Below are 14515 nucleotides of genomic sequence, written 5' to 3' on the forward strand. Positions count from 1 at the left end.
TTAACATACTTAACATGTATTGCACTGTTCTAAATCAAACATCTCTTGTTCCTGAAATCCTTGTTGATATATATATAATCATAATTGCACAAGCCTTGTTGATATATATATCTATATATTTATCTATATCTATCTACCTATCATCTATCTATCTAATCTATCTATATCTATATCTATATCTATATCTATATCTATCATCTATATCTATCTATATCTATATCTATATCTATATCTATATCATCTATCTATCTATACTAACTTTGATACTTATCCCAGAGATTGATCATAGTGTTTGGAGACTGACTTCCAATACTTCTTTTAGAAATTGAATCAATATAAAGACATTCATTTGGCATCAAGTTGTCATTTTTCCTTAAATGCTAAGCTCGAAAATCTTCATATTTCTGTAAAAGAAAGAAAGAAAGATAAACAGAAAGGAAGGAAGGAAGGAAGAAGGAAGGAAAGGAGGAAAAGAGAGAGGGGTATGGAAGAAGAAAGGGAGGGAGGGAAGAAAGATATGGAAGGAAGAATGGAAGGAAAGATAAAGAAGGGAGGGAGAAAGGAAGGAAGGAAGGGGAAAACAGAATAAAAAGCGCCTCAAACTCTCTCCTTTGGAAGAGGCCATGCAAAATAAATAAATAAATAAATAAATAAATAAATAAATAAATAAGGATTAAAACAGTATTCATTCAATTAATACTTGTTGAGCACCTTTGGGTGGACAAACTTCATTCTAAATGACAGAGATACAGCTAACAACAAATAAGCTCTCACTGGGATCTTACATTCTTGCTGGGGAAGCCACATTAAAAAACAAACACAAATAAATATGAAAATAACACCTACTGATAAGTGTCAAAGGAGTAATTATAATGAAGTAAAGTGATATAGAATGTGTGTGTGTGTGTGGGGGTGAGAGCATTAAATTGGAGAGTCAAAAAATGTCCTTTGTGAGGAGATAAGAATCAAGTCACATTTAGTCTTAAAAAGATAAGCACCTTGTGTGCAGAAAGCAGGGAAGAATATTTCAGGTAACAGTTGGTACAAAGGCCTGCTACCAGACATGGGCTCAATATGTCCAACAACAGAGCAAAGTCCTATGAGATTGGGGAGAAAACAGTGAGATGAAGGTGGAAAAGCAGGAGAGGAGTGAGGGAAGCTAGTGTAGACCAGACTGGGGATTCCAGTTGGTATAAATGTGATGGGAACATCTAAAGCCAGTGAATGGTATAACATAATTCATGTTTTAAACATTTTTTTGGATATTTTGGGAAGAGAAAATCGTATTATTTACCCTATTATTAGGTCTATAAAAATATTATGATCTTTTCCATAAATGCTAAAACGGTATTGGATGCTAGTTTTAAACATTTCTCAATTTATTTTTCTGACTTTTCATTATACTGCCAGTAAGTCATGGGCAAAGATTTCTACCTTACAGAGGTGTTTAACACTTCTCACAGTACCTACAATGTAATATATGTTCTATCAATATTTGTTGAGTAAATGAACAAATGGAAAAAAATTAACAATATATGTAAATCCCATTGCTACATACAAGTTTCTTCAAAAAAAAAAGTTTTAATCAAATTGTTTTCTCCAAATGCCATCTCAAATGTACACATTAGCCAGTGATTTCCTGGCTTCTCCTTGTGGGAGCAATTCATTTAGGTTAGTGGACTCAATATAAAATGTATTGTTCTGAATTTTTCTAAAAAGTATTTGAGAATAAAGTATATTCAGTAATTATTTAAGCTGTGACTTCTATTGCAAATGTTCTTAGATCACTGAAATTTCTAGATACAAGTATGGATAAAATAATGTGTGTGTATGTGTGTTAAATAAGAGAGTCTATATATAACAATGGAATATTACTCAGCCATCAGAAAAGATGAATACCTACTATTTACATCGATGTGGATGGAACTGGAGGGTATTATGCTAAGTGAAATAAGTCAATCAGAGAAAGATAATTATTATATGGTTTCACTCATATGTGGAACATAAGAAATAGTGCAGAAGATCATAGGGGAAGGGAGGGAAAACTGAATGAGAAGAAATCAGAGAGGGAGACAAACCATGAGAGACTCTTGACTCTGGGAAACAAACTGAGGGTTGCGGAAGGGGAGGTGGGTAGGGGGATGGGGTAACTGGGTGATGGGCATTAAGGAGGGCACGTGATATGATGAGCACTGGGTGTTATACACAACTGATGAATCATTGAACACTACATCTGAAACTAATAATGTACTATATGTTGACTAATTGAATTTAAATTAAAATATAGATTATATATATAAAATATATATTTACTCAGATGAATATGAATCATAATACCTTACCATAAATTTTATTTTCTATTTAGAGTATAAAATATTTCTTATAAAATGCTACATATTCTACTCTAACTGCATAAGCCTTCTTTGCTGTTAGCTGACTTGAACACATTCATATTCTTAATGAAGAATTTTAAGAAGAATTTAGGAAAATTAGATGACTTACTTGAAAAGTCAATCTTTGGTTTCCTCTTATTTTTTAGGGTAGTTCTATTTTTATTTTATTATTTATTTATTTATTTATTTTTTATTATGGTTTCCTCTCTTTTCAAGTTGTGCTCTTCTGGGGAGAGCCAGTGTCAGCCTTGTGGAGTAACTGTGTTTTGTTTTACTCCACATGGTGTCACTCTACCCCTGCCAAGGACATAATTATCTCTAGTTCAGTTTCTGAACTTCTTCCACTGGATATTAAGGAGGAAAACCATTATATTTATTTTAAGCCTCAATAATGGAAAAAAATTCCAATTTTCACTGTAAGATAGCATGACAAAGTTTCCCAATTGCCTCTCTCATTTCTTTCAAACTTCAAAACAAATAGCACATTTTAACATAAGTAGGAAATATATTATTTTGTCTCTGTACGCTAACTCACTAAATTAATACACTTAACAAGCAATATTCCCAAAATTGTAATACTTCATTAAAAAAGACTGTCTTCACCTTTTCTTAGTGTATTTATTTAAATGTTTCATATTTAAATACAGATTTTTAAAATTAAAATAGTTATGTTTTAAAACATTTTGTTATGTTTAGGTTAAAGTTATATTTTAGTTATAGTTTATAAAATATAGTTATATTTCAAAATAGAATATGTATTTTTATATTTAAGTATAAAATATATCACTGAGTGATTTAGTAATTTCTTGAAAAATACAAAAATTATGTAAGACGTAGTTTAATTGAATTACAATTTTTAAAAAAGTAGATGCTAGGTGACAGTAGTGTGTTGTTTAGTAGAGCTTGCCAGAAGAAACTTTTGGTAATGTTCACCCTAGCTTTGTGGCTGTATGGGCACAAATCCCTTGATATACTGTGACTATCACAGAGAGAGAATAACAAGCTACACACTTGTCACTGTATTGTGATTGTATTATGAATGACACTATTTCATATAGAGGGACTCCAGAAACAAACTTTTTGGTCTCAAATTTCAAATCCGTTATTACACATTGTGTGACCTTAGGAAAATCATTTCATTTCTTGGTACATCAGTTTCTTTATCTGTACTATGAGAATAATTACAGTACTTATTTAAAAAATCATTGTCAGTATTAGTTGAATGTAATATCTATTAATTAACATTAATATATAATTTGTATAATACAATATGCAATATATAATATTAATACATAATATAAATGCATAATATAAATATATAATAATTAGGGACCAATAAAATATTTTGATAAGTGGAAAATAAAAACAGGCCAAAGTCTAAGAGGGGAAATTTTATTTTGGAGATATATACACTTTTATATGGTTCCATAAAGCCAAACTGGTTAATCCCTGTCCAGATTAGATTAAGGATTTTAATTTTTTATTTATTTCTTTTTAAAGATTTTATTTATTTGAGAGCAACAGAGAGGATGCACAGGGGGAGGGGCAGAAAGAGAAACAGATTACCCACCAAGCTGGAAAGCCCCACTCGGGGCTCAATCCCAGATCCCCAGGATCATGACCTGAGCTGAAGGCAGATGCTCAACCCACTGAGCCACCCAGGTGCCCCAGATTAAGGATTTTTAAATAGCAGTAAAAAGACGATTCAGAAGTAACAAAGTATTTATCCTCAGATATTCACTAGTCAGCAGGGGAAGAGGGATTGGACTTGTTCTTGATGTGATTGGAAACCACAGGAGAAAGTACAGAGTGGTAAGAGCTTGTGAAATCTGCAGTTAGCATTACTGTAGGTATTCAAGTCTAAGTGTGTGGCCACTTGGTGATGCTCTTGATGGAGACATTCAGCCAAACAATAGTTTAACCCTTAAAGGTTTTTCAGTTCTTTTTAAGTGTTGGATTTATGCCTCAAAAATAAGTATAGTAAAACAGAAGGGACTGATGCAAGAGGAGTAGAATGCAAGAGGCATTAAAATATATAAAGTCCAACCTTGAATTTTTTTTATTATTATGTTGTTAGCCAACATATAGTACATCATTAGTTTTTGATGCAGTGTTCAACGATTCATTAGTTGTGTATAACACCCAGTGCTCATCACAACACAAGCCCTCCTTAAGACCCATCACCCCGTTACCCTATCCCCCCAACCTTGAATATTTTACAAACAAGTATATATACAGTTCCTGATTACCTGGTCAAAAAATTTCAAGTCTTATGTATATATATTAATGTTTTTTTCTCTTCAAAAGTTTGTAAGTAACTCAAAAACAGTTGTAAAATTGTTCCTTTCTGTCATAGCACCTAGTTAAGTGATAACAACATGACAGGAATTTAATACACAATTGTTGAGCATAATTTGATTCCATAATCAAATTAAGGCTCAAATTCTGGTATCAAAATACCACTCAAGAAAGTGACATGCAAAAGCACCTGAAATTTCAGATGCTATGAGTCTATCCAGTTGTGATAAAATTAGGAGTAACACTTATAATCTCTTTTACGTGATTGATTGAATTATACCGGCAACTCATAAATACATTTTTATTATAACTATTATAAATATTGTGCTATGTAGTCTTCCAATTATTTTACTAGTATATATGTGTGTTTGCAAGTATAAGTTTTTCTTGCATATAAATTAGTATTATATAAATATATATAAATATGTATATAAATATTGCATATAAATATGTATTAATTTTTCTTGCATTTTGTTGCAACTTTATTTTCTTATCATTCATTTATTCAGTCATTTATTAAATAAACATTTAATGAGGGCCCTCTCCATGTCAAGTTGATTGTGAGGTACAATGGAATTAGTACACAAAGGAGTGAATAGGAAACTACAGGACAATATGATCAGTGAGCTGATAATATGGACTGCACAGAGATATATGGAAATATGTAAAAATTTTGTCATTAGTGATTAGAAAAACCTTCTTGGAGGAAATCATGACTAAATTGATACTAAAAAGGGAGGAGTTATCAAAGATAAAACAGGGAGGGATAAAGACATTCCAATTACAAAGAGAGAAAACAATATGTGAAAATTAAAAAATATAACGAAGAGAACATGACATGTTAAAGAGCTGTGGAAAATGTGCAGAGAAGCTAACAAGTGAGAAGGGGCTAGACCACAAAATGCTTTCTGTTCCCTGCTGAGGATGGCCCTGAGGGATATATAAGACCACTGAAGGTTTTTGGTGGATATATCATGAAAAGTTTTACTTTTTAGAAAGATCAGTCTGGCTGCAGTTTGGAGAATGGATTGGAGTCTGGCAAAATTGCAATTATAGATACATTTAGGAAGTGGATACAGTTCCCAATAAAAGATAAAATTTTAGTGTCTAAGGTAGGAGAAAAGAGGATCGTGAGAAGTGGAGGAAAGATTTGTGGCAAATTGGGACACCAGGACATAAGAAAGAAAATAGACATGTTATCATTAAGGGATCTTACTGGAGAACAATTGAGATGGTGTAAAGATGATGTGTAGCAGAGTTAGCCTCCCCTTATACTAATTTATCAAATAGCCAGTGTCATCATAATGTACAGCCTCACCTGGGTTGGTACTCTAGCTAGTCAGAATCTAGGCTGAAAATGTTGTTAGATCATGTTTTACCCTTAGATTAAAGAAAGAAAAAAAAAAGGAAGGGGGAGAGAAAGAGGAAGGGAGAGATTGAGTGAGAATGAGGGGAAGAAATGAAAAAGAAAAGAAAACAGAAAGAATAGAGAGCATTAGTATAAAGAAGACAATAAAATAATAATGTTATCTTTCATACAAACTTGGCTTTTAATCTTGACTTTACCATTTACAGATATGCAAATTTTTACAAGTTGTTTGATGTCTCTATACTCATTTGTAAAGTGTAATTTCTTAGGGATTTTACTAACTAGTATCATAATATATATAGGTACTTAAAAGAGTGCCTGAAACAGAATAAGTTCTTTAAAAAATATATCTCTCTTCACAGTGTGTTGACTGTCCTATGTTAGGCCAGTCAGGCATTAAATCATGTATTGTAATTAAGAACATAGACCAAAATGCAGAGGTGTGCGTGCATGCACGCATGTGTGTGTGTGTGTGTGTGTGTTTGAAAGCATCAGAGAGCTAACAAATTAGTGAATACCTGTGGATCTGTGGGTTGTGAGGACAAGATTCTGGAGCTATGTTTGGTAATGTGAGCCCTACATTCTGTGTTGCTTTTCCTCTTCAGATATTTTGATTTTTGATGAGGCTTCTGAAAGGTTGAAAATCTGGCAGAGCTTTCAAAAGTCCTAGGGAGTTATGAGGCCAAAACTTGGATTTCAGAGATCATGAAGGATAAGGGAACATTTTAACACCACAAGCTCAGCTGGGACCCCTGAAAGGGCGATATGCAACTAATTGGAGTGATTCAGAAATAGATCAGCTCTTGAAAATTCAGAAGTCCTGCTCTGGATCAGCCCTCATTAGTATTAAATTAATCTGCACCTATCCTAACTGCTTGCCAGAAGTAATAGTAAATCCTCTATGGAAGAAAACATTCAGATCGGCATCTTATAATTTCCTCATAGACCAATCTAGAGTTCAGTAAAATTCCCAATAAAATCAGATACAACTTCACACAATTTAAAACCAAGAGAAGAAATAGATCATAAAAACAAAACTAAAACAGGCATTTGGAGCTTTCAAATGCAATCATTGAACTTGATAACCCAGTAGATATTTTTAATAGGAGACTGTACACAGCTGAAGAGAAAATTAGTAAACTCAAAGATATATCAGAAGAAATTCACACACTGGGATTCAAAAAGCCTAAAAGGTAGAAAAATTTATTTTAAAAAAAGCAAGGGATATATAAAAAGGTTCAACATATGTGTTAGTGGAGCTTAAAAAAATGTGACAGAAAAAAATATTTGAAAGAGAATGGCAGGGACTTTGCAAAATAAATTAAAAACAAGAACCCACAAGTTAAAGAGGGACTTCACAACTAAAGCAGAATTAAGAAAAAAATTATACCTAGACACATCACAGTGATGATTAACTGATGTCTGAAAAGGCCTTACAAGAGTGCCTGGAAGAATAAACACCCAATTATTATAGTTATTTTTATTTTTACATATTATTATTGTTATTTACAACCATTTCTCTTATGTAAGTAAACTGGTGAACTAATTTGGGAAAAGTGGGTGATGATACATCATTCATCTGAGACATCAATATTGAACAGCCTCTTACAATTATATATTGTTATATGCTGTTCAAAACTTTTCATGCATGTTAATGTATATCTTTTTAAAGTTTCTTAAAATAAATTGTTAGTATACTTCTCAAAAACAACAAAAGTGACAAGATAATGGAATGATAGAACTGAGAGTGTTTACCACCAACAGACCAACACAAACAGAACTTCTGAATGATATATTTCAGAAAGAAACAAAGAATGCAACTTAGATGTAGGGAGAGTAGAGTGCAAAGGAAATGATAATAAGTAAACTTAAGCAAATATTATTTATATAAAAAATTAAAATCACAATATATAAATTGCCATGCTTTTTAAAAAGATAAAATATAAAAAGCAAACTAGAGTCAAGAAATAACAAAAAAAAGAAAGAGAAAAAAACAAAGCAAGAAATAACAAAGAAAACAAGGCTATGAAAAACAAGACATACATAAAGCTCAAAGTAAGATAAAGATAAATCTAAGTATACCATAGTCAGTCATCATAATTGTTAATAATTCAATTTGCCAATTACAATACATAAATGATCAGATTTGTTTAAAAATATCCAGCAACATGCTATTTTTAAAAGGTATATCTAAAACATAAGAACAAAGAAATGTTGACTATTAAGTGATGAAAAAAGACACATTAATACAATCCAAAGAAAGCTAAATAAATTACCTTAATTTAGTAAAAAACAAATATTAAGACAGAGAATGATAATAGAGTTAAATAGGAGGTAAAGAAAAATTTTGGGTTACAAGCTCAGAACTTTTGAGATACACTGCCTGATTTCAAATCCTGGCAGTATGATTTACAAGCTTTGTGACCTTGAATACATTACTTCAGGTTTGAAAATCTTTTTTTACTTATGTAATGGATAATCATTGCATCCATCTCAAGAGGTTATTATGAAGAGTAATTGAGCTGAAGTGTGCAAAACACTTAGAACCTTGGCTAGAGAATGAAAAACCCATGTATGTGTTTCTTGGAAGGAACAAGATTGTTAATGAAGTAAATCGATATTGTAAAATTTTCACTCCAGACTACTTTTCAAATTTGTTCCTCATCAGCAATTAGAGTAATATAGAAACTTCAACAGATTTTTGTTTCATTCTATTTTATTTATTTTCTAAAGATTGGCAGAATGTTTGAATTGCTGAGAACAACAAACTGCATGGAAAATAAAAACCTAAATAACCAAGAGTTGACTAGCAGAATGTTGGTATATGAAAGGAAATATTCAAAATTATTATTGAAAAAAAGTCAGCTTAGAGACTCTATTTTGTATAGAGGTGTTCAAAACTATATTACCACCAAAAGGGCAAATTTGGAGTTTGTGGTTCTCCATCTCATGTTTTTGTTGATAGTATCATTTGAGTAATTAGATGTTCAGGTAAGAGAAAATCATTAATAGTTCTTCTTTTAACATAGTTAAAAGTAGTCTTAAATAGTAGTCTAACACAGTCTTTTAACATAGTTCTTCTTTTAACTTCTTTTAACATAGATACGTGGCTACCAAGACCAATGGTAATTGATCTTCCTCTAAAATGAAATAAAAATATCAACATTTTGTTGATAGAAGGAATTTGAATAACATTGACCTTCCTTGCTAAAAGCTATTTGTTGCCCGAAAGAAGGAAAACAATTAGATGCTGTCTTTAAAGATGACAAGTTAAATTCACAAACATCTGCTGTTTGGGCAGTCTGCTGGAGCATTTGACATAGTCCAAAGGACCCGTATTTCCCTCTTATAGGGAGTTAATATGCCCATAATGACAATGTTGTGTGATTCATTCCTGTTTTTATCCTCCATGTTTTCTAAAGATGAAGATTTTCAGCTGTTCTTTATTAGTCTCAAAATAAGGTTTAAATAGGCCAAAAGGTCCATTTCTGAGAAGAGTGACATTGTAAAATTAGAGAATCATATTTGTGCCCCAAAGTAAAAAAAAAAGACAGTAAGTCTTCATTCTCAGTGTCACTTTTGTGTAAGCTCAATGGTATTAATAAAAAGCAAACAAACAAACAAAAAAACCTAGTGAAGTCACTTGTGAATTACCATCAACTTATTGGAAAGCTTCTGAGTTTAGTGACTTTTCTCTTTATTTGGACCAAGTGTGAGAAAAAGGTCAAGAACACTGGTTCCTAACAAATACATGACAAATACCATAGGTTTTTGTTTTTAAGAAACTTACTGGACTAAGTGAAAAGTTTGTTAATTTTTATGGGAGTAGAGTTTTCAGTCCCTCTGGGAAATGTAGATTAAAGAAATCACATGTAATACACTGATGGTAACACTAAGGTTCTTAAAACTCTGCAAACTAGTGATGTCCACACTTTTGGGTAATGTCACCTTTTGAGATTTAGATGAAATTTTGACCCTCTCCTCAGAATAATTCACTTAGACAAATACATCTTCCATGTGCCATACTATTTCAAGAGTTTCCCAACTCACTCTATCCATTCGTGGGTCTGGAAGGTTCCTTGGATCAGTGTACCCTCTGTAGAATAATATGATGATTTGTTCTTTTGGGAGAAAATAAACTACTGCTTACCACAGTGAGAAACTCCAATCTGCTATAGGGATTATTCCTATACTTCCCTATTGTTTTCTTCTTGTGTTTGTGAAAAATGATGTCATTATTGATTTTTTTTAATTTAAAATCTAGTCCAGGAAAATTTCATTTCCTGAAAAGAAAGTTCCTGGGAGATAGTACTAAGGCATATGGATAGTCGTAGTGTAGCTGGATAAGCACCATTATCAAGACACTAGCCTCTTTTCCCAAAGTAACTGTTGATAGTGAGCTTTCTTCAGGCACCGTAAAACTTTCTTTGAAGTAATTATCTTTTACCTGTGCCTTTTCCTTCCTAGACTACTTCTAAGTACTTAACATTTTTTTGGAAATTTACTAAAAAATAGGATTATTTGCAATTTATGGGTTTAAAAATAATATTAATATTTCAATTCCTCTGCCCTCTACTCTTCCCCTAAGATATACAGTAGCACACAGGGGTGGGCTTGGCACTGATAACCACATAGGTTTTACTGACTTCTCTCAAAATCTCCAAGGTATATTTTAGTTCCATAGGAATGCAGGCTTGAAAACAAGTAAACAAAATTGAGGGTGGTAGGAGCATGAATGGAGGGTGATCTGTCTGTAGCACTCTGACAGTGAGATGCCCAGTGCTGGATGTTTTTGAGTCCCAGCCTTGAAATGATAATATCAGGCTCCTAGAAGCTAAACATAACTATTTACACTAAAAGTGTCCATTTCTACCCCTTTCACAAGAAAACCATCAAGATTTCATCTAAAATATCAAAATTTTTAGAAATAATAAAAGTAGTGGCTTCCTACCTGATTCTCTGCATCAAAGATGGCTTTTTCACAAGGTAACATCTGATACCAGCTCTTATACATGAGGAAAGTGTCCTGCATATTTCAACAACTGTAGATTGTCAACCCTAAGGTCCTCAACATTAGAGAAAAAAATCAGAAGAAATGAGTAAAAAAGAAAGAATTTTAAGACCTTTGTCAAACATCTGAAATACTATGATCCTGGTATCATTTAAATTTCCAAAAAGATTTAGGACTGTTCATACTTTAGCCCTAAGACTGATCCACTCAGAAACTAAAGTCATTTCAAGTCTTCTTTCTTTATAGATTATTTTATAGCTGATAAACTGGAACTGAATAAAAGTCTATTCTTCTGAAACTACTATAGAGTCAAAAATCATAAAAACTCTGAAAACCAATGTGATAACCACTTAAATAACTCACTTAGATTGAAAATATATTATGTAATCATCAGCAGTGAAGATAAATTTATGGATGTGCTCTTATTTGAAACAGAACTATGTTGAAATGAGGATGAAGAATTATTAGCAGATTCATTTGGATTCCTTTTTCTTGGATCAGTAAACATAAATAAGAGTAGTCTCTTAAAAAGTTAAATGTAATAGAGGAAATGCAAATATGCTTATAGGTATAATTGCAATATTGAATATAAAATTTAAGATTGGTGTTTCTGAGACAGTATCTGAAAAATGAATGTGGGAGATGATTCTTCCATGATTCTTTCATTTAAATAATATGAAATTATATGTAGGGACACCATTTTACTTTTCTTGTTCTTTTTGTTTTTCAAATGACCATGGCCTACTTAGTTGATATCTAAATACAAAAATCACATGCAACTCTAGACTGAATAAAGACAGTTCCTTGTATTTTGTTATAGGGACTTTATAGTTCACTGTTTTTCTTATCCTGAACTTTGAAGGATGTTAAAAATTGAAGAAAATGTAACCTTACAAAAACTGATAGCTTCTAAATGTCAATAAAATGTCTGATGTTATGTTTTATTTCATAGTAAATGAAATTATTTCGTACTGTATCAAATGTGTTTCCAAATGTAAAGCCAAAACCTACATAAACTATTTTGCCAAGAAATTTTCTATCATGGTTCTCACTGTTGATATAGAGTTTAAATGAAGACCTTAGATGAAGAGGGAAAATGCATTTTTACATCCAGCCTTCTTGGCAACAGAAGAAAGTGCTGTATTGTTCTTCACACAAACCACCCCCATTAGAGCTCAAGATGTTCTTTTCCTTCTAATCCTCATTTGTACCCCTTAGCTATTTGTTTAGAATTAAATTAACTACAATTTGGAAAATGTGGATGAAAGGTAGTGCATTGAGTAGATATCACATGTTTCCTGAATGGTGCCTGTTCGGACTCTTTCACAGCCATTCATTGTGCTTGAAAGGGTGTAGTGTGTGAATTGTTGGACTGTCACTCTGCAGAGAAGTCTGGCAGCCAGTATTACCATGGAAACAGCAGGAAAACGGCAATTAACAAAATGGCTCTGATTTTTTTTTTCCTCTTTCTTTTTCTGCTCTTTAGATTTAGAGAGGATATCCCCCTTTAAAACACGCACAAACATCCATACATACACAAAAATACACAGGCACACATGATGAAAAAAACCAATATTTGAAATTCTACTTATAATTGGATTCCTCCATGGATGGTATCAGTGATTTTTTTTAAATCATACTTCAAATATAAATATTTATAAATGGTTTTCTCAACTTATTCCTTCCTCCCCCTTTCAGTTTTTGTTCTTTTCAGACATTGAAAGAATTCTTTGGAAATATCCTTAGGTAAATGACTGTTAATGAGCAGAATCTGTGATTTTAACCCTGGCACATTCATTGGACTTTTAATTAGTCCCTCTTACCATCATTCTTGTGACAGAAACACAATGTAGGCCTAAGAGCTTAAACCAAAAGGAGACTCTATTTAGATTTGTCAACCTTAGTTTAAGTTAGAGAATCGGGAAAAGTGGGTTAGGTATGGACATTATGAATAGAATTTGTGACTGAAGACTTAACAGAGCAAAATGAGTAAATGTTTGATGCCACCATTAATACTAAAAATGTATTACAATCCAAAATTTGTCAGACTTTGATATCTTTAAAAAGGCTAGTTATAAATAAAGGAAATGATTGTACATTGTAGGTATCAAAATTAAAGTAAAATATGAGTGGGAGACCTACTGAGACTCTGTGTTAAATATTCCATTAAATGAAATAATGTAGTTTGCAGATAGACACTCTAAGTGCAAAGAGATACTTAGGAGTATAACAATGAATGTTTCTTTTGCATACTGTTTTTAAAATCTGTTCTTTCCTAAGTCTTATGGAAAAATATAATTCTATAGGAGGCCTAAGTCCAGCAGTGAGCCTGAACTTGCTCTGTGTTTAATATAGATTGAAAAAAAAAAGTTTTCTATCAGAATGAAATGACAAACTTACTATTTTATAAAATATCTTAATGACATCTCTGAAATTCTAGGCAAACTTTCAGAAATAATTCTTAAAATTTCCCGAAAACCAAGTAGGGCCTAACCTGTGTTGAACTATGTGTTCTTTAACTTTTCTCCAACATTCTTTGTCTCTCTATTTGACAATATTTACTTCTTGTTGTAGAAAGAGCCATTTAAACATAAAATTCCAGGAGACATTTTCAGGTAAGGATGTAATCTGTTTTTTGAAATTTTAGAATCTGGGTAAATTTTTTAAGGAGCCTATTAATTTCTGCAAAACCTTTTAGGTTATACTTTAATGTGGCTGAACAGATAATTGTCTTTATGAACTAACTCTAAAACAGATCTTTAGAAAATGAGTAGGTATTCTAGACTTGGATATCTCATATTTTGGGGGAATATTAGTAATTTATACTATAAAAAAACAAAGAATTAGGCATATTAGGAAGGCAATATTTGAGAAAAAAGTCATGTGAAATTTTGAAAGAGGTGTATGGTTTTGAATTGAAGTCAAGCAAAACTTGGCATTTTTAACAAAAGGAGACCACAAACAGTGTAGTGACTTTCAAATTCTCTATTACTATGCAATTCTACTGTTAGCTACATTTAACTTATTGTAAACTGTTTCACTGAGATGGACACTAGTCCCTAGAGAAATATCCATGAGGCATATGAGAAGACAATTATTTTTAATTCATAGTGCAGAATTCTAAAGTAGAGAAGTTGAAAACCTACTGTACTAAAATGAAAAAAAAAAAAAGAAATGACTCATCCAGCCATTATTATGACATATATATGTGTGTGTGTATATAATTATATATATACATATATATATATGGCGCAAAATATAGGATGTTGTATTTTATTACTCTTTCTTGCTCTTAACTTCATTTATTTCTTTCGCTTTCCACATATTCTTTTACTCCTTTCTCATCTTTTCTTTGCTTGCTTTTTCTTTTTATTGCATCATTTTCTTGTTATTTGATGCCATATAGTGGAATATGGTAAAAATATAAGGTCACCTTTAAAGTGA

The sequence above is a fragment of the Leptonychotes weddellii genome, chromosome 5 (genome assembly GCF_054177405.1).
Source record: "Leptonychotes weddellii isolate Sample4059 chromosome 5, ASM5417740v2, whole genome shotgun sequence".
NCBI lineage: Eukaryota > Metazoa > Chordata > Mammalia > Carnivora > Phocidae > Leptonychotes > Leptonychotes weddellii.